Source organism: Macaca nemestrina, chromosome 15 (genome assembly GCF_043159975.1).
Source record: "Macaca nemestrina isolate mMacNem1 chromosome 15, mMacNem.hap1, whole genome shotgun sequence".
In the NCBI taxonomy this organism is placed as follows: Eukaryota; Metazoa; Chordata; class Mammalia; order Primates; family Cercopithecidae; genus Macaca; species Macaca nemestrina.
The window spans coordinates 66,726,307-66,748,198 of record NC_092139.1 but is presented as its reverse complement, the minus strand read 5'-3'; the positions used below and the strand labels follow the sequence as shown (position 1 = coordinate 66,748,198).

The 21,892-nt window shown below is 38.8% G+C and overlaps 3 long non-coding RNA genes across 3 annotated transcripts in view; 2 read left to right on the top strand and 1 right to left on the bottom strand.

Annotated features, from left to right (window-relative positions):
• LOC139358598 (uncharacterized) overlaps nt 1-10,913 on the top strand; it is an 18,418-nt gene extending 7,505 nt beyond the window's left edge. The window contains exons 2-3 of the long non-coding RNA XR_011613783.1: nt 4,022-8,519; nt 9,283-10,913. This is a non-coding gene — a long non-coding RNA (uncharacterized lncRNA). The remainder of the gene's footprint in view (nt 1-4,021; nt 8,520-9,282) is intronic.
• Nucleotides 7,191-19,513, bottom strand: LOC139358597 (uncharacterized). Its single transcript, XR_011613782.1, has 4 exons — nt 19,325-19,513; nt 9,289-9,531; nt 8,605-8,780; nt 7,191-7,254 (listed from the first exon to the last, which is right to left on the bottom strand). It is a non-coding gene; the product is annotated as an uncharacterized lncRNA (long non-coding RNA).
• LOC139358596 (uncharacterized) lies at nt 13,348-21,892 on the top strand. Its single transcript, XR_011613781.1, has 3 exons — nt 13,348-13,574; nt 21,061-21,254; nt 21,340-21,892. It is a non-coding gene; the product is annotated as an uncharacterized lncRNA (long non-coding RNA).

Below are 21,892 nucleotides of genomic sequence, written 5' to 3'. Positions count from 1 at the left end.
TGTTTTAAAAAATGTATTACAAAAAAGAAAAAAAAAATGTAGCTAGATGTAGTGGCAGGCACCTGTGATCCCAGCTACTCAGAGGCTGAGGCAGGGAGAATTGCTTGAACCCGGGAGGTGGAGGTTGTAGTGAGCTGAGATCATGCCACTGCACTCTAGACTGGGCAACAGAGCGAGACTCCATCTCAAAAAAAAAAAAAGCTTATCATAGGGTTAAACTTTGGAAAGGATTTTCCATAAGAATCTTAACATAAAGATTCTTGAATGACATAATGTACAAGGTCTTTGATAGCAATGCGACCCAAAGCACAAAGATGTTTTACTAGTCTTGTTGGTGTCTCAGATTGGCTCTCGGTAAGTAATCGGGACATACTGTGAAATTTTAATTCTGTATAGACAGTTCAACTTAACAGGTTCGAGTGATACAGTCCAAATAGATGACTTTCTTCTGGTCTGGCTTAACATAAACCTTGAAAAATCTGATAGAGTAAATATTTAATATATCCTCAGTTCTTAACCACACTTCTTCCCCTTTTAGACAGCATCACAGGCAGGACACCCTTCCAATGGTACACACAATATTATGTACAGTTCTCACACAAGAAAGCACATAATCTCAGTGAGAATGATGTTCTCACAAGGTCAGTGATACTCAGTGTGCACAGTTGTCCGAGTGTAGGTATGAAACCAAATCATTGGCAAGAACCCCAGTCTGATTATTAATAATAAGAATCTACTTGTGACACAGCTTTTCTTTGTTGAAACAAAATATTGTTTTGACATCATGGTTGAAACATTGGTCTTAGGCCAACACTCTCTTTTATCTGTTGTTGTTGCCTAGCCTTTGAGCGGTATTTTATGTAGGGCAAAAGGCTCCTTCCTGTCTCTTTGGTCAAAGCAAAGGAGGAGTACAGATGACTGAGAGAGTGATCACGCTGCTGTGCCCACCTGTGAGATAGCCCTTGTTCCTGGGTTGCGAGATATTTTATGGTCAGGGTGCAGTAGAAAGAGCACACAGGTAGCAGTAAAGAGAGGTTACCCTGACTGCAGCTCTGCCTCTAACTTCCTGAGTAACCTCAGGCTAGTCACACAGTGACTGCTCCCCACATTCCTTTTTGTAAGCTCCAAGGATCGAATCAGACAGTAGCCTTTAAGTTTCTTCTGAACTTTGATACTCAACAATGCCAATGATGTTGGCAGCAAGAGCTTCATAGATTATGGGCCTAGTGAAACATGAAAATACATGGCTCCTTGTTCAAAAATTAAGAATTTCAAGATGCAACAGCAGAGCATTGTAAACCAAGTGCACAACCCCTCTGAGACCAGGGCTCTCTGCAACTGCCCAGTCATAACTCTTGAAGACAGCCTGGTGTCAGCTTCCCATTACAAAGCTGATTTGTCACTCAGGGCTCAGAAGTTGGATCTTCCAGGCTGAAAGTGGGAGGAGAGCACATGCTATGCTAGTGACAGCCAGAGATAATACAAAGAGGACTTAACAAGGGCCCAGGCACAACACACATTGTTACACAGAAGAAAAGAGGGCCACCTACGGACTCAACACAAAAATGACCCTCTGTCCACATCTCCTCTCCAGGTTTCAGTCATGGTAAGGACTGTCCCAGATTTCAGAGCCTTCAAAGAAGATCTTAACTCTGAAATCTGGGCAAAGTCTGGGGATAGCAGTTTGTGTGCCACCTCACTCTCCTGTCTCTTTCTCTCTGAATTAACATCTTTTATTAGGAAGCCCAGCAGAATACAGTCAAAAAGCATATAGGTGACTGCCATTCCCCTCTTGCTGAAATCGCAGCCACTTAGGATCAGCGTGATGGTGATCAGTGGTGGCTCAGGCCTTGAACATGTGAGAATAGACTGTGTTGTCAAGGCACTGATGCAACACACTTCTGCCTGACTTGGTGCATTTTCTCAGGTCTCAGCACTCACAGCGGATGCTCATAATCCTACACACAATCCCCAGATGTCAATGAGGATCACTGGCCAGCCATACCTCAGTGCATGGGGGGTAGTAGGGATATCCACTAAGGCCCTACCTTCCACCACCCAAATGCTTCCGATCAGAGGGTTGAGCTTGGGTAATTTTGGGATGCGTGACAGGATGGTGTCAGCAGATTGGCCAAATCCACATTCAGTATTTCCCATCATGAGATCTTTGGTGTCAGTTGACATTAAAGACTGAGAGTGGTGAAAAAACACCTCTGGTGAATCACTTTCCAATAGGCTGAGAATGCAGCTTTCAAATCACTTCCATTACTTGGCTTAAAGAAAATGGAAAGCTAAGTGAAAGACAGAACACAGGGCTGATGGTCAGAGGACCTAAGATCCTGCTCTCAATTCCCACTTACAGACTGAATGACCAAAGGGAAGTCATTTGCCCTCGTGTATGTCTGCTTTCCCATTGAAAAATGGCAACAAACTACTTGCTTCGTTGCGACCCTGTGACCAGAAAATGAGGCATCCTATAAAATATACATTTAAATATAAAATCACTGCCAGGTGTGGTGGCTCACACCAGTAATCCCAGCACTTTGGGAGGCCAAAGCGGGTGGATCACCTGAGGTCAAGAATTTGAGACGAGCCTGGCCAACATGATGAAACCCCATCTCTACTAAAAACACAAAAAATTAGCTGGGCATGGTGGTGAGTACCTGTAATCCCAGGTACTCAGGAGGCTGAAGCAGGAGAATCGCTTGAACCTGGGAGGTGGAGGTTGCAGTGAGCTGAGATCCTGCCGCTCTACTCCAGCCTGGGTGACAGAGAGAGACTCCGTCTCAAAATAAATACATAAAAATAAAATCACTCTGCAACTAGTGGGTACAAGGGTACAACCTGAGTTTCTTTTTTTTTGTATGTGTATGTCTGTTGCCCAGGCCATCGCCCAGGCTGGTGTAATCTCGGCTGTCGGAGTAGATAGGATTATAGGAGTCCATCGCCATGCCCGGCTAATTTTTGTATTTTCAGTAGAGACAGGGTTTCACCATGTTGGCCAGGCTGATCTTGAACTCCTGACCTCAAGTTATCCACCCACCTCAGCCTCATGGGATTAGAGGTGTGAGCCACCATATGTCCCCATCATATTCTATTATTGGGCAAAACAAAATGTAAACCACGTACTCAAAACATCAAATATTGTGGGTGACAGCGACACTGGTATTCAGAAAGATGAAGAAGTGTAATTAAGAAACCAGACAAAGAAGTAAACATGCCATGTAACTTTCAAAAGACCAGCCACATTGTGTTTATTTTAATATTGTTTAATGGTAACACCTAATAAAGAGAGCGTCATGATGGTATGAACTAAATTTTCAGTCATAATGAATGCTACAAAACTTAACCTCCCAAGTTTAAATAGGCTACAATGTCTTGGGAAAAATGCAAGAAGAATTACTGATAAAGGTGACGGTTTTTCACACCTGAAAATAATGTTTTTCCTCCAGCCTATCTTGATCAACAACCAGCAGCAACATATTGCAGTGGCATGTGCTTGTCACTACATGCCTAACTTACTATAGACTGAGGATCATGGAGATTTTGAACGTAACTTCCCACATGACAGGAGATTAAATAGACCACATTGGAAGAAGGCAAGAAGAAGCTAGGTGTCTGGAGTACCAAAAGTAAACCAGCCAGTTCTAGAAGCAGGAAAACAGCAGAAAATATACTTTCAGATGGGCTACTTTCTCAATAGTTCTTGCTTGCAAGAGCTCTAGGGAATGTATGAGTTACTGGGTAAGAATGTGATAGAAAAGGGGCCAGCCTTGGGAAAATATGCAACGGAAGAAAACCAGTGTCTCCTCATTTACAACTGTCTTTCTTCTCTTCCTTTGTAATGCTTCCTTTCTTGGGCTATTCCTTCCCCTAGAATACCCTGCCTGTCACCCCATGAGAACCTGCTCTTGAGATGGCATTTCTAATACCTATAATGAGATGTTAGATCAATGCCTTATCTCTCAGTGTGTGTATATACATATTAAGCTTTCTGTCTATGCTGTGCTTTCTCATGCAGGGATATCAGACATTAATGAACCAGTTAAGAAGATACTGGGATGCAGAAGAACTTTCCCAGTGTCCCGGGAGCCGTTCTACACAACATCCTACACCATGGCTTTGGATCTGCTGTGCTTCGTTTCTTTACTTGTGAAAACAGAGTAACAGTAGCACCTGCCTCACAGGATGGTTCTGAAGATTAGAGGGTTCTTTCATGCAGAGCTCTAGAGCAGCTTGAATGGTATTGGTATATAGAAATACTACTAATTTTTGTACATTGACTTTGTATCCTGAAACTTTACTGAATTCATTTGAGTTCTGGGGGTCTTTGGGAAGAAACTATGGGGTTTTCCAGTTATAAAACCATATTACCAGCAAGGAGAGAAATTTGACGGTGACTTTTCATATTTGGAAGCCTTTTATTTCTTTCTCTTGCCTGATTGCTTTGGCTAGAACTTTCAGTACTCTCTGGAATAGAAGTATATATAGAGAGAATCCTCATCTTGTTCCTGTTCTTAAGGGAAGTGCTTCCAGTTTTTGCCCATTCGGTATTGTGTTAACTGTGGCTTTGTCATAGATGGTTCTTATTATTTTGAGGTACATTCTCTTTGATGCTTAGTTTGTTGAGGGTATTTATCATAAAGGAAGATTGGATTTTATTGAAAGCCTTTTCTGCATTGACTGAAATTATCATATAATTTTCATTTTTAATTCTGTTTATGTGTTGAATTATATATATTGATTTGCATGTTGAACCAACTTTGAATCCCAGGAATGAAGCCTTCTTGATTGTGGTAAATGAACTTTTTGATGTGCTGCTGAATTCAGTTTGCTATTATTTTGTTGAGAATTTTTGCATCTATATTCATCAGAGATATTGGTCTGTAGTTGTCTTTTTTTGTTGTTGTATCTTTGCTAGATTTTGGTATTAGGATGATGCTGGCTCCATAGAATGAGTTAGGGAGGTATCCCTCCTCTTCAATTTTTTTGGAATAGTTTCAGTAGAATTGTTACAGCTCCTTGTACATCTGGTAGAATTCATTGTGAATCCATCTGGTCCAAGGCTTACTCATTGGTAGGTTTTTTACTACTGATTCAGTTTTAGAACTTGTTATTTGTCTGTTCAGGATTTCAAGTTCATTCTGATTTAATCGTGGGAGGTTGTTTGTTTCCCAGAATTTATTGATTTCCTCTAGGTTTTCTAGTTTTTGTGCATAGAGGTGTTCATAATAGTCTCTGCGGATGTTTTGTTTTTCTTGGGTTTGGTTATAATGCCACTTTTGTCATTTTTGTTTATGTTTATTTGGATCTTCTCTCTTTGTTTTTCTTTGTTAATCTAGCTAGCATTCTATTGATCTTGTTTATCTTTTCAAAGGAACTAACTTTTGTTTCTATTGATCCTTTGTATGGATTTTTGGGTTACAGTTTCTTCATTTAGCTCTGCTCTGATTTTCCTTCTTTTCTTGTGCTAGCTTTGGACTTTGTTGGTTGTTGGTTTGTTCTTGTTTTCCTAGTTTTTTGCTTAGGTGTGAGGTTAGATCACTAATTTGAAATCTTTCTAACTTCTTGATGTAAGTGTTTAGTGGTATACACTTTCCTCTTTATACTGCCTTTGCTTCATCCTAGAGATTTTGGTGTATTGTGTCTCTGTTTTCATTTATTTCAAAGATTTTTTTTATTTTACCTTAATTTTGTATTTTAGTGAAAGATGCATATGTGGAAGAAGAGGCTTGCTAAGGGAGATGTAATGTCATAGGAGACCATTTATTTTTAAGATCAAAGGTCACATGTTTGATTGTAGCATTTGTTATAGATGTTTGATTGGGAAAGAAGCCAGGGTGAAGATTTAGGAGAAAAGAAGTAATAGAGTAGAATTAAAGTCTCTGAGACTTTGGGGGAAATTTTAGAACACAGCCTGGGAATGGGCCATGGTTAGAGAGAGTAACAGCACTTCCTTTGAGATTGAAGGGGCTAAAAATGGATAAGTTTGGTAGAGATTGGTTATCTATGGTCTTTTGGGGGAGTTGATGGAGGACAGAAAGTGGATAACTAGGTATTGAGGGAGTTCATACATTGTTATGAATATGTATCAGAGAATTATAGAATATGAAACTGTAGCATTGAAAAAGACTTTGAAAGTTGTTGAAGATTGGGATATTGGTACCAATTCTTCATTTCCTGTGACAGTATATTGATACCATTTGCTGTGTAGTATTACCGTGCTTTTCTATTGGGGATAGAATGTAGATCTTTGAAAATGGGCTTTGCCATGTGACTTGCATTGGACATTGAGATGCTAGAAGATATGATGTGAGCAGGAGCCTTATATGTGCTTGTGTTTGGCTTCATCACCACGACTCGGACATTCCATGAACAGCCACCACTTTTTCATTCTGGACTCCAGAATGAACATACACAAAGCAGAACTTATTTCAACCCAAAGGTGTGGATCCCAATGAATACCCTTTAAGGAGATGTACCAAACAAATATGGGCATATAGGGAGGGCAGAGGTGGAGGTCATTTTCAGCTGGCAAGCAAGCTCATGAAGATTTAGAAGCCATTGAATTGACCAGACTCAGTGTTCCTCTGTCTAGTCACTAGATCCATAAATGTTAAAAGGTAGTGGTGGTCATGACAGCAATTCTAACTCTCTGATCTCTGGATTGTAGTTATGATGGAAGTTCTTCAAATTGGCTAAGTGGCGGCTTCTGGACTTGTTGCACATTATTCTTCCTTCCACCATTTCTGTCTGCACTAAATTCTCTGTTTTAAATCTTTTTCTGCATTAAATGTCTACAGTGAGTTCTGTTTCCTACATTGAACCCTGACTGACTCACTCTGTAAACCTTCCTCCTTCCATTTATTTTTGGTGTACGCCGATTTCAGTGCTACCCATAGTGTGGTCTCTGGTTGGCCAACTGTTTGCAACCAGTTTGCATCAGGGTGTAAATTAATTTAGCCATTAAGCATGCTTTTCAATTCATCTGATTTATGTATTTGTTTATTTATTTTGGTAGCAAGGCTTGCTCATAGAAGAAAGTAGTGTATTAGTTTCTATTCCATCACAGGTTCCTGATCTCATTGTGAATGGGTACTTGGAGCATCACTGGCTTACTCAAAGGTCACACAGAGTCCACGTATTCTGTATTTTCTTCCTCTAGGCATTAAAATGGCTTCTTCTTATTTTGTTTTTGTAGATATTTCAGTTTTATCCCAGGGAGCACGTGTGTCCTGGCATTGGATTACCTCTCTGTAATAAAAATTATTTTTAAAAATTATGTGACTTTTTAGAAGTCATTTTTGCTTCTTATTTTAAAATAAATTTTAAGTAATTACTTCTTCCACTAACAAAGAAATGCATACCCATGATAAAAGTTCCAGCACTTTAATTAAAGTTTAAGCACAGAGTAATATAATATGAAAAGAAAAAATTTATTTACCTCGCCAATTTCTTAATCAAATTATCTACGGTAACCATTAACAGTATTTTAATATAAAAAGCTGTTTGTTTCAGTGGAAATAGTCCTCGCCAACCTCAGTTAAGCTTCACAACTACAGTTGTGCCTTTACTTTCCTCACCCAACGTAGACAATGTGAATTTTTTTATTGCATGTCATTGAGATTTTTATCACAATGACCTTTATATGAACCAAAGCACCAAGTAGACTTGGTCTCTACGCTATTGCCTCAGGATAGGGATTTAATTTTAACATCAGTTTTCGATCATATTAGAAATATCTATCTCAACAAGGCAAATGACACTTATTTCGTTCAAATGTTTAAACAATTCCCATTATGAGTAAGATATTGGAATTGGGGACCTAGGTATTCAAATTTCTGTTTGAAATGTTAGCATGGTTAGACTTGCAACATAAATTATTTTAGCTACTTTTGTCCTTCTATTCTAAACAATGACAAAGTTTATTTCCATGCAAAAGACAATACAATTCCGATGATTTCCCTTAATAACTTAAAAATTGATTTAACAAATTTACATACTATTTCTTTTTGTTGTTTTTCTCAATTGAAAAGATACATTTCGATCTTCAGATGTGTGTTTTAAGTTAATTGTCTTGGTTTGGGTAATCGTAGTGGAACATCAACTTTAAATGTGTGGTCATAATCATAGGGACTACCAAAGTAATCATGCACAATATTACTTCCATAGGTTTGGGAAAAATGGACAGAATTTTCTGAGCTCACCACTTGTCAGCACAGAATGCTTTAAAACAACATAAAGCAAAATGTTGCCAAGTATTTCAATAAAAAATAACCTAAAGTAATCAGGGGGAAAATATCTGCTTATGTAAAATACAATGTGGAGAATGCCTACCCTTTGAGAGTTCTTAAAGATTCCACCTTCATAATGTATATGATATTAAACACTGATGTGCTACGTAAATTGATTTGACTGCTATCCTTTTTCATTCAAAGATGCCCTGTTGAATTCTCTTTTGGCCCTTAGAAATGCTGCCCTGAAGAGACTTCAAGGTTTTAATGGAAATGCCATTTCCCGTAAGAAAATTGAATTTTAAATCTAACTATCCTACTTACTAAGTACAAGATATTGGGCAAGTTACTTTACTCTTAAATGCTTCACCTTTTTTCTCTGTAGAATTTTGGGTTGAAATGCCCATCACAAAGGGCTATTATAAAAGTGAGATTGAATGATGGTATAAAGCCAAGAGGATGATGCCTCTTCCATAGTAGTTGCTTAGTTAAGTGTGAACTCTCCTCTTCCTCCTCTGTCTTTGGCCTTGGAGATTAGCTGAGATGCTAAAGAGAGAAGTCCTATTTTATTAATATGTATGTACTGGATAGTGAAGATAAATATCTCAGAGGTGAAGAGGCCTCAGGTTACAAAATCTGTGTTTGTGTTTTAACAATTAGTGGTGATGAACATGTTCTTTCAGTCCTGTTGGTGTATGTATGTAGCATCACATTTGGAGAAAACATTAGAAGTCCAGATTTGCATGAGAATCCTGACTTAACTGACACTCTTGCACTCTCCATGATAGGCCCTGATCACAGGGTCCTTTGTTACATTTCAAAGGTGGATTTTTAAAAAAATACCTCTATTGAGGCATCATTTATTTCACAAAAGTCACCCACTTTAAAAAATGATTCAATTATTTTTAGCATATTTATAAAACTATCATTGAAATCAGTGTTAGAACATTTCTACCACTCCCAAACTCTTCCTTGTACCTATTTGCAGTCAGTACCTGTTCTCACATCCAGCCCCAGGATAACACTAATCTATTTTATGTCTTTTTAGATTTACCTTTTTCAGAGGTTAATTTTTCTGGAGGCTTTATTCACTTGGATTCACATTGGTTGGAAGAATGCATGAGACCAGATTTGTTGGTAGTACTGACACAGTAATTGCTGTTGGCTTCCTGGTGATGGAAATGAGCTTCTTTGCAGCTGCTCTGGGAGCTCCCAGTCTTATTGATGAGAAATAGTACCAGAAACCAACTAGCCTGGGACCTGTATCAGTCAGGGTCCAGGCAGGAAACAGAAACCACTGCAATCATTTTAACAGAAAGAATTTAATATAAACAGTTGCCAAAGGGTATCGAATAATTGAAAGATAAACAGAGAGAATTAAAGTATTATAGAAGGGTACAACAGCAGGAATTAACTACCAGCTCCTGGGTTGAGAAACAAAGGCAAATAATGGAATTATCACAATTTAGAAGTTTGGAGGAGGGTATCTCTGGGGTTGGGACCCATGAACTTGAGGGGATGGAAACAGACAATTGGCGCTGATGCCCCTTAGTGAATGCAAGCTAGATTTAACTGAATTCAAATTCTGCTATTGGAACAACAACTGCTTCTGATTGAACTGAAGCAGTTAACTGCAAGCTAGATTTAACTGAATTCAAATTCTGCTACTGGAACAACAACTGCTTCTGAAGTCATTGTTAAGATGATGCTTATAGTAACGGAAAACCGAAAGGAAACAGACCTCAGTGAACATCTTTCTTTTCCTCTGGCAGAATTTAACGGGGAGCAGAGGGCAAAGCAGAAAGGTGGTTCACAGAGCCTGAGATTGATCATAATATTGAAAGACACAGTCCTACAGGCTATATTCCCAAATGTTGAAATCCCAAAGATCAAAATCTCTAAAGTTTAAAATTCCTGGTGTCTAAAATCCTGATAATCACAGTCACAAGACAGTTGCATCATGTTAGGCGGAGCTATTACCTTGTTACCGTCCTTACACAGAAGAAAATAGATTTCAATTGAATCCCCAAGCCATAATGACAGATTTGGAACTAGGAATGACCAAGGCTGCTAAAAGAGAATGTGAAAGTATTACCAGTAAGGTGTGTTTTTTCCATTGAGCCCAAAGCATTTGGCAGAAAATTCAGACGAGTTGATTGACCATGATGTACAGCAATGACAAAAACTTCAGTTTAAAAAAATGCATCATTTGCCCGCATTGACATTCCTTTCAACACATGACATTTCAGGAACTTTTAATAAATTAAAGCCACATTTGTTGAGGAAGCCAGCAAAGCTACTGGCTGGTTCAAAAATAATTATATGCATGGTAGGATAAGAAGACACTTATACAGTGGTGTTACTATTTGATCACTAGTATTATTTCTGCCAAATTGGTCTATGTATAAATGCATGTAGAATGGATTTCTACATACCCAAAACAACATAGAAGCATGACACTGAAGGTAGGAAGATTTAATAGGGAATGCCTGTTTTGGTGTATATGGAATCATAGAAGAATTTTGAAAAGAGCAGCACCATGTAGAAAATGAATATTCTCTGAGGAAGGCCAAGTCCTAAAAGAAAAAAAGCAGTTGTTCATTGTGATACAAGACTTCCATGTATATTTAATGATCATGAAATCCAGCCGTCCCTTAGTGAACTATCTCCCTGCAATTGCCCATAATTTTTCCCTGTAATACACTATTTCAGATGTCAGATTTCCTTCTTAGTTTTTCCTTTTCTTTTTCTCACTATTTTAAATTTTCAAAATATATCTTACAGTTTGCTATGCTACATATTTTATCTTGCATTATTTTCAATACTGGAAATATAAATTATGTAAGGACTTTTAGAGAGTTCTAATTTGTTTTATGCATTTTTTTTTTTTTTGCAAATTTGATTTCATGAAAGTGCTTTATCACAATGTGACTTTGTTTGCAAGCTTTGTGTATGTATGTAAAAATGTTGGAACTGTCTCAATAAATAAAGATATGTCCATACATCTGCATTTGTGTAAGATACAATTCTCAAAATCTTGGCTCTTCAGACAACTGCATATGTGGTGGTGATTCATCACAACTTTTGCTCCATCTGATCAGAAGACTTGGGTTTTTAGTCATGGTATTTCAGATGACTGTAACTCTAAAGCTGGGTATACACATTACCAACTATAGTGATACGTGTTTATACCTTTCAATTTTTGACTCATTTCTTTGTGAGTACAGTTCACCTGCTCATAACAGTCATAACCATGTGACTGTCATTGGTATACCTGAGTGCTTATGCTTGCAAAAATATGTATGTTATTTTGACTACTTTATTGTGTAAAGTGATCTATGAAGTGTTTTGTCATGTTTTTATATGTTTCTCAAATCCCCTTTAAAATGCAAATATCTTTTAAATAATTTTAAAATTATTTTTCCCAGAATTATATTTTTGGACTTGTGATCTTTCAGATTTTTGACATTTGAGATTATGGTGTTTGGGAATTGTGTCCTTCAGGATTATCAGCAGCTCCTAAAATCCACCATTCAGCCCATTACAATGTTCTATAGAGCTGATTCTTTAACCTATGGACCTCCAGTTGCAGTTTCCCACTAGTACCTTGATACAAATCATATCTCACAGAATTAATATAAAATAAAAACTGATTTATATTTTTCAAATATTTTAACTAAACATGCATAATTAGATATGTCATGGGCCAAAGTTGGCTGAGTTAATAATTCTTGAACAAGGTAAATGAGTTTGCATTTGAGTCAATGTTCAGATTGTACACCTATTATTCTGAATAAATGGTTATAAAAATGATGGAGAGTAGCAATTATAAAAATTATCTTTTCTCCTGGAAAATGGAGTTTGTATCTGTAACAAATCCATTTAAAAATAATTTGTTCAGATTTCCTTTCCTCTCTATTTATGCATTCTTCTGTCTCCATTCACCATTTATATCATATTCCAACACAATTATAAAAATTATCAATGTATTACAGTTATTGTGCTAAGCATTAATGAATGAGATATTTTAGTCCTTATTTTACAATTCAGGAAATCAAGAGTTAGGAACTATAAATAATTTTCACTGAGTGACATACTTTAAAACACAAAGTCGATTCTAAAATTCAGGTTTGTCTGATTTCAAAGCCTGTATATTCCATGCTAATAAATTTTACTTTAAAATTAAAATTTAATTTTATTATTGTCTTTTAGAGACCAGGTCTTGCTCTGTTGCCAAGGCTGGAGTGCAGTGGTGCAATTATAGCTCACCAGCAATCTTGAACTCCTGGATTCAAGTGATCTGCCCACCTCATCCTCCCTAGTAGCTGGTACTACAGGTGAATGCCACCACACTAGAGTAATTCAAATTGTTTTTGTTTTTGTAGAAACAGGATCTCACTGGTCTTAAACTCCTGGTCTCAAGCAATCCTCCTGCCACTGCCTACCAATGCACTGGAATCACAGATGTGAGCCATAGTGCCCAGCCCATACTATTTTTATGTTTATATTCTACATCTTGTTTATGAAGTTCCAGACATTGGTATACTTCAGTAATTCAATGTCTCAGTTTTCCACAGATGCAGGCATTGAGAATCAAAATATACAGTTTTCACCTATTTAAAATTCATGCTTTGCTTGATAGATTTCTTGTTTAATCTTTCATCCAAAAATGCCAACTTGGAATCATCTTTTTTTCATCTGAGTTCAAAATTTCCTTGATATTCAAGGTTTCCACAAGCTCCTCATTGAGCTAATCTTGGTGATGAGATAGAGTTTTTGTCTGAAGTTGTCACTGCAAACCCTAATCTACATATTTTCACAGAGAAGTCTTTAGAAGTCAGGGCACATCTTCAAGGTCACACGTTGATAAGCATGGAGATATGTCCCACTACCTTCTCCTGAGATCTCAGACAAAATTCCAAATTTCAAAAGGTCACAGAAGGCAGCTCTCAGGTGCTTTTAAAAAGTAACCCTCTTCCTGGGATACGGAACTTCCCTCTAACCATAACGGATGTTCTGAACTACAATAAACATCAGATGGATCCAGGTTTGTCTGAACTCACTGTGATTGTTTCATTCAGCTGCTGTTTCAATGTGTCTGAAGGGGTAAGTGAGAATTTAGGTGACCTGTATGTTTGGTTGGTTTTATATGAATCTTTAAGGATAGAACAGTACTGACCCTATTCCAAAATCTGTCCTTGATCCCTGATCACACTCCTTCCAGGCCAGCTCCTCCAGCACATTTCCTACCTGGAAGAAGAGGACTCTGGGCTTGCTGAGGGGAGGTCCCAGGAGCAGAACTGAATTATCAGACGGCACAGTCAACATCCTCCTCCCAGGGTGAGCCTAAAAGACTGGGGCCTCCCTCATCCCTTTTCACCTCTCCATACAAAGGCACCACCCACATGTAAATCCTCACTTAGGCACCCAGAAAGAGGCTGCACCAAGAACCAACCCTGCCAGCTACTTGATCTTCCACATTCAGACTGCAGAATTGTAAGAAAATCAATATTTGTTGTGTAAGCCACCCACTCTGTGTTGTCTTCTTATGAAGACCCCAAAAGACTAATACCACATAACTCCATTAGCGCTGTCCCCTGGATGGAGAGAATCAGCCCCCTGAGGCTGGGCGTATCTCTCAGATTTCCACATAAATTAGGCAAAAATAGTAGCTCTGATATAAAAACTTGTCATGTCCCTGTTGGCCATTTTCTGGACAAGGTCTTTTAAACAAGACCTGGGGCTTTGTCACAAAAGTTGTCTTTTATCTTTTTTTGAACATATCAAATGGACAAAGAGTACCAGCTGGATGGAGACTGACCACTGGCCATCTTCTGCTCTCTCCTTAGTATGTCCACAGAAAACCACACCGACATTATTCTACGTCTTCGACTTTCTAAATTTGCACTGAATCTATTGCTAAATGAGGAGCTACACGGGGTCGGAGTTTTGTTACTGTATTCCCAGTCTTCTGCAAGTGCCAAGGGCAGAAGAGGCTTATAATGGAATTTGGCTGTCAATGCCCCCAACACATCACGTTTTAAGCTCCAAGAACTTAATAAGGGGGACTAGTGAAACACACTTGTAAATGGAAAGCCCTAAAGCACATACAACAGCTGATAGAGTGGCCACTGTGCACATGAAGGCTGAAGAAATGGATGGTAGGGTACGTTCCTCCAAGATGTGCCTGGGTGTGTGATGGTTGGATGCCTCATGCATTTTAAAATAAGGACTGGACTGAAGTATAAACAAGGGCCATATTGCGTAGGAAAACAAAAAAGGGCATCCCTGAAGAGAGTTAATTAGATTTGGTGGGTTTAAAAGGAAATTTTGTTCCAAAGTTTTTAATGTTCTAAGCTAAATATGAATCTTTTCAATAAACTGAGAATCAAAAGGAGAATAGTTAGAAGTTGAAAGAGAAAAATCTCCTGAGAGAGTAGAAGTTAAATCCACACAAAACTGTCATATGACAGAGGCAAAAATGGAGCTGATGCAGCTAGGTCATTACTCTGCAGACCTAGTTGAGACCCTTTGGTGTTTAAGGCAGGCCCAGCAGTGAAGAACTCTTTTAGATTTTGCTTCTCTGGGAAAAGTCTTATCTACAATTTATTTTACAAAAATATTTACATGGTAAAATTTCTTGATTGGCAGATTTTTGTTTGTATTTCAGTTTTTACCCCAGCAATTTGAATACAGTCATGTGTCACAATGTTTCAGTCAATGATAGACCACATATATGTTTTTGGCCACATAACATTGTAATACCATATTTTCACAAACTTTTTCCATGTTCAGATGTGTTTAGATAGACAGATACTCACCATGGTGTTTCAGTTCCTTATAGTGTTCAGTGCAGTAACATGCCGTACAGGTTAGTTGTCTGGGAACACTATGCTATTCCACATAGCCTATGTGTAGGAGGGTATTCCTTGTAGTTTTGTGCAAGTTCACCCTATGATGCTTGAACAATGATTACACTGACTAGGAACACATTTCTCAGAAATAATCTTGTCACTAAACCATACATCATCGAATATAATTCCTCTCCACTCTGAACTTCTGCTGAGAAATCTGAAATCTGCTAAATCTGCTCTTCTTTCTGTTTTTGAAAACCTTTCCTTTTAAAAATGTGATTTCAATCTATCTCAGATTTTTCTCATTGGTTTATCTTATTTAAAATTTATAGAACTTCTTGGATGTGGGTGAATATTTGCTTCTCTAGATTTAGAAAGTTTCTTTGCTATTACATCTTTGAATAGTCTATCTCTCTCTCTCTGTCTCTCTCTCTCTCTCCCCCACCTCCTCTCTTTTTTCCTTCATTACGCCCCCCTCTTTTTTTTTTTTTTTTTTTGAGACGGAGTCTCCCTCTGTCGCCCAGGCTGGAGTGCAGTGGCGAGATCTCGGCTCAGTGCAAGCTCCGCCTCCTGGGTTCACGCCATTCTCCTCCCTCAGCCTCCCGAGTAGCTGGGACTACAGGTGCCTGCCACCACGCCAGGGTAATTTTTTGTATTTTTAGTAGAGACTGGGTTTCACCGTGTTAGCCAACATGTTCTCGATCTCCTGACCTCGTGATCCGCCTGCCTTGGCCTCCCAAAGCGCTGGGATTACAGACGTGAGCCACGCACTCGGCCTTCCTTCACTACCCCTTTTGTTTTATATTTGTATGACTCATCAAATGCATAATTTAGTTTTCAGTGCGCTTCCTGACTCATAAGTCTTTAACTTTTTTATTTCTTTCATTTAAATTTTTCTTCTTTGTCTCTATTATTTCAAATGACCTTTCTTTGAGTTTACTGTTCTTTCTATTACTTGATCTAGTCTGGTCTAAAATCTTCTGTTAAAATTTTTGGCTGACTTATTATATGCTTTAGCATCAATATTTTTGTTTAGTCATCTTCTAAATACTTTATTGAAATTCTCACATTGTTCTTGATGGTGCCACTAGCTCATTGAATAGGTTTCTAACATTTACTTTAAATTTTCTGCCAGGTAATCCAGATGGTTCCTTTTCATTGATGTCAGTTTCTGGAGCTTTATGTTGTTCTTCTGTTTGGGCCATGTCCCCTGCTTCTTCATTTTCCTTGACTGTCTTTGTTGTTATCAGTTCATTATAATAAAAGAATAAAAGCCATCATACACTCTGCAAAATCTAGGCTCATAGAGATCACCCTCACCAATCAGCCCAGACAGTAATTTTGGATCTGTCAAAACTTCATAGGATTCAAACTTCTGTCTCTGTTCTTAGCAGCCTCCCAGATTTTAGATGATGCTAGATTGTGCCAGGACTCACAGGTAGGGGAGGTACAAACTACTTACTCAAGTAGCCCCTTGAAAAGTTGGACCACTGGACACAGTTTTATTTTTGAATTATAATTCATCAAAATAATAGTTCAAGCTTCTTTCAACCAGTCATTAAACATTGAAATGGTATAATTTCTTATTTGGATCTGGGGCTTATTCTTTGAACATTTAGGTCAAATTACAAATATTTAAAACTGCCTATTTGGCAAAAGGATCTGCTGCAGAATTTTTATTTTCTGTGTTACCTCTTTTTGCATTTAAATCTAAGTCAATATTAGCCATGTGTCTAGAATACAAAAAAAAGTCTTAAAGTTCCTTAATTTACTTAATTTAATGGAGTTTCCATTAAATAACCTTTATTTTTAAAATACCTGATTCCACATTGGTCAATAGTTTCCTTTTAATGTACCTCTCTCCTCTCACATTATCTATAATAGGCAAGGAGAAATGAAGACACACCATCAACAGTTTGCTTACATGTGCCCTCAGCTAAATTTTTAAGTGTCACTTACTAAGTCTAATTTCATCCAATGTAACATAATTCAGATAAATTCCATAACAAGGTACACATATTTTCCAGTTCTACTACCATGTTTGTGATGGCAACAAAGCAGGTGTGCCCTCTGCAAGGAGGTCATCTGAGGTCTGAGATGAAGGGTCACACAGGTACTTTTCTGCTTTCTAGGGGTAGGGAAAACAAAGTGATAACAATCCTGAAGAGCCCTGGATCCTAACTGAAAGGTTACAGGTAGTACCGCTGCTATTTTATGTTAACAGCTTATTAGTATAAAGCTCTGAGGGAGGGGCCTACATCGTAGGTCCCCAGGTGAGGAGGAATTGAGTCATGCTCTGCTCTCCACACTATCTACAAGATCCCAGTCCCCAGCCCAGGTTCCACTGATGCATGGCATCTAAAGGGCAGTTCCCAGGGGATGATTGGGGCACCTGCTTCCTGGGGCAGGGCACTTCCTTCTCTCAATTGTGCACTTGCTCCTTCTACAAGCTATGGAGTGATTACTAGCATTGCCATGAATTATATATGTTCTCTCCCTTAATATGGCAAAAACACATTTATTGAATCTTCAATTTCATTTTCTCTGAAGCATATTGGGTGAGCAGAAAGAAATAAATTACATTCTTATCCCCCCACACAGCCAAAGATTCCTGAAGACAGAGCTGAAGTGATGTACTCATAGGTGGATATCTGTCCCTCAGAGGTGGCTTAGGTCTTCAAGTTTGAGCACTTCTGGAAAGCCAAGGAAACCTCCATCTCTTCCTTCCTGCTCTACAACTCACCTGAGAACAGATTTCTCATTGGAATGTCTTGTGTTTAAGGAATAAGAGTCCCTGCTTCAGGTTTGGGTGGCTGGGTGCACTTACTGCATCCAGCCTAGGGTTGGAGATAATTTCCAGAACACAACATCATCGGAGACACGACCAGCCACACTGTTTCACTTTCACAATTTCAGCTTCCTCAGAAGAAAATTAAAATTGCTGAGACTTTTTATAAGCATTGTGCCATGTCCTTTCTCTGTTTTCTTGCCTGTTCATATGTCAGACATGCCACATATATGTAATAAGGTCAGAATTCTGCCTCCAGTAACACATCACAGCTGACCTTTGATTGTGCTTTTGGTTTATGCTCCAACATGTAGATTACTAAATTAATCACCCTAATTTTAAAGTCAAAACATATCTGTATAATCTGAATGTCAATACTTTTTGAAATCTATTAAATAACTGAAATTGCAAGGAATATTACCCTATCCAAAACCTGAAGAGACAGGCAGGTCCAGAGTGGCAGTTGACACCTGCTTAACCAGAACAGAATTTGCCACAAGCTGTTGAGGCCACTTACATAGTAAGCACTATAGATGTCTGAAAGACAGACATGAGCTAGGGTAAAGATGACAGTTCCAGAGGGCCCTACTCTCCTCAGTCTGCTGGACTTTCCTTCAAGAAACTTCTAGATTTTAAAAGATACAATTCAAATACGTTTTCAATGGGTTAGAATTGAAGAGGATCATTTACTCAGGAATATATCAGGAGCCTTCTCCAAAGGATCCTAAGGAGAAGAACATTTCCAGAATCTTATCCTATGTGAAAGAAGAAAAAATATCTCCCACCCCAGATCCCTTCCTCATTTTTCCATTATTATAGAAATGACTAAAGTTATAGCCAATAGTGGTGAGATGTAAAGGAACAGTCCAGGGTCACTGAAACCACAAAGCAGACTAAAAGCCAATACTCTGCTTTTCCCCTCAAGACACCTGGTAAAGGTCACAGGCCAGATAAAGATGATCAAGTCTCTAGGTTTCCATTGTAAGAATAGTCAGTGCTTATCTGCCCCCACACAATCCATTCTCACCAGGATGATGGCTCTGGATAAACGATAAAAGTGTGGCAATGCACAGACTCTGAGGAGAACACAGGGAAACTGAAAGACAATTGCAGAGAGTTAGACAAGGACAGTAGAGCAATCTGAAGCCTCTAGTATCACTATTTTTAAGACCAAGGTCTTTCAAATTCTTTCATCAATCTCCCCTTCTTTTAGCACGGGGTCTTTGCTGAGTTTCTAGCTGAGAAAATGAAAATAACAACTTGCATGCACTTCGTAAGTCTCCACGTGTATCCTGTTTGCTTTAGATCTGTGGGAACAGAAGCCAGATACCTGAGCCTAGTGTCAGTGTGGGAGGTACTTTGTGTTTGTCTAGACACTAATAAGAAAGGAAAATTGGTGTTATTAGAATAGTAGACAGAGATTGGCTGTAGTCTGAAATTAGCTGTACCTGCAGGTATTCTCAGATGCAACATTCAACTGCAGCAGCCCAAGGAAGAAACAAAGCACTCCAAAAACTCCTGCAAAGTTTTTGGATTCATTGTGGATTCACTGATTCAGTGCATCTGGAGCTTTAGAGAAGAGGCTCCCTCCTGTGTCATAGAATCCTTGTTTTGGGTCTCCCTGCAGAGTTCAAATGGTTTAGTAAGGCTAATGGATTGTTTCAAGAGATGGTGTCAGAAGCATATGGTGTCACTGAAGGAGCATTCTAAACTAGAACACAGCCACTTCATGCTGGTCTAGAGATGCTGGGGGGAAATGCTTTGTAAGCCCCAACAGGAAACTTCTTGCAAGTCAAGGGCCGAGCTGGAGGGGGCACTTAGGAGCCCCACAGCACAGGTTCCAGCCCCGGATCAAGTGCACACGAGGCTTGGCAGGAGGTTTCCTCTCAGAGTTTGTGTCTTCCTTTATCAGAAAAACAAACAAACAAACAAAAACAAAATAAAACAAAAACTGTTCGACAAGTTGCTGATTTGCCTTTAAATATCATATTACATTGCAACCATGCAGATAACTTAAAGCAATGAGAACTTTTTTATTTTAATTCTAATTTTAATTTCCAGGGTACATGTGCAGGATGTGTAGGTTTGTTACATAGGTATTTGTGTGCCATGGCGGTTTGCTGCACCTATCAACCAATAACTAAGGTATTAAGCTCGGCATGCATTAGCTACTTTTCCTAAGGCTCTCCTTCCCCCAGCCTCACAAAGATATTTATAACTAGAAACCCACTTTAAAAAATAGTTGTCATTCCATGTCTTTGCTATTGAATGATAACTATTTTTTAAAGTGGGTTTCTAGGATTATAAATGTCTTAATGATGAGAATATGAAAGACGGGAATGATTTTACTAATTCAATGTGTACAGAATTGTTGGAGACACCATATTTCTATGAATAAGGAACTCAGATTTCAGTGTTAAGTACTTTTGCCTACATTGTGTGAGTGACAGGGCAGTGGTGGATCTCAGAGTGTGGTAGGTGCACAGACCAAGTGAGTAAGAAATCAATATGTAAAGATAAGGATCTATGGATATGAGCTGAAAGTACATAAATACTTCAAAAAATTCTAATAAATGCAGTAGAAAAGAAAACCCAAACTTATTCAAAACACAAATTACTTGGTAATTATTTTGGGAGGATTAGTTCATGAAGAAATCCAAACAATTGTTTCATCTTCTTATTCCTATTGTCCTTGAGATAAGAAAATCATCTCTAATCACACACCATGGGGCAAATCTGTAAACCAAGAGTGTTTCTATTGAAGAGCCTGGGATCCCAGGCCACCAAGCCGGTACTGGAGACAGTGTCTTAGGAGCTCCCAGTAGATCTCAGAGGGACCTGCTGGAAACTCATGTGGGACACCCAGCAGTCAGTTTCTTGGAGTCACCAGTGAACTGTGCTGGTGCCTAAGGCCAGCAAGAGTCCAAAGCACCTGTTCAGTGTCATTGACAGTGATGGTCCCAGAAATCATCAAGGTGACCTCCATGCTAACCAAATGTGGGTTCACAGTGAAAAACTTGTTGTGTGGGGGCTTATGTTTCAGTAAAAGTACCTCTGTTCACAAGGAGCTTGGAAATGGAGCAGAACATGCTTTTCATCAAGCAGGATTATGATGTGGACCATCAGCATCTCACTCTTGCATGGCTGATGTGTCATTTATCCTCCCTTTCTTATCTTGGATCAGGTCTTGAGCTATGAAATGCTCTGTATCATGAATATGCAAATAACCTGAGATCCACTGAGGTAAATTCGGATATTCCTGTGCCCTGAGAGCATCACCCAACAACCACATCCCTTCTCTAGAAAAGCTACTGAGAACACAGTTCCTCAGCATAGACTGCACCTGGAGGTTTCTTTTTTTGGTGTCAGCAATTACAGGTAAATGACCACCTAGTCCCAGGGATGAGGAGGGGACTCTTTTCAGTCAAAAAGAATTTGACCCATTCCTTTGTCCTCTCCACAGGTCCCACTCCTAGATGCAGCTGGTGCTGTCTGAGGTTGACGTGAGGAAGCCTAGGGCCTCAGTGAAGTTATCTTGTATTTTTTCTGGGTTCACCATCACCAGCTATGGTATACACTGGGTGTGACAGGCTGCTGGACAAAGGCTTAAATAAATGGGATGTATCAACCCTAGCAATGCTAACACAGGCAATGCCCAAAAGTTTCAGGGCAGACTCGTCATGACCAGGTACATGTCCATGAGTGCAGCCTACACGGAGCTGAGCAGCCTGAGATCTAAGGACATAGCTATGTATTACTGTGCATGTCACACAGTGTGAAAGCCCACATCCTGAGAATGTCAGAAAGCCTGAGGGAGGAGGCAGCTGTGCTGGGGCTGAGGAGATGACAGGAATTATTTGACTGAAGACTTTCTTAGAAAGTGAGGTTAAGCCATTGAAGAAAAGGAACAATAGAAATGCATATGCACTCTAATTATTGGAGAAATTTTCCATATAATATTTATTCTGTAAGCAAAATTCAAGGAGTGGAAAACAATCAAATTAATAAAACTTATA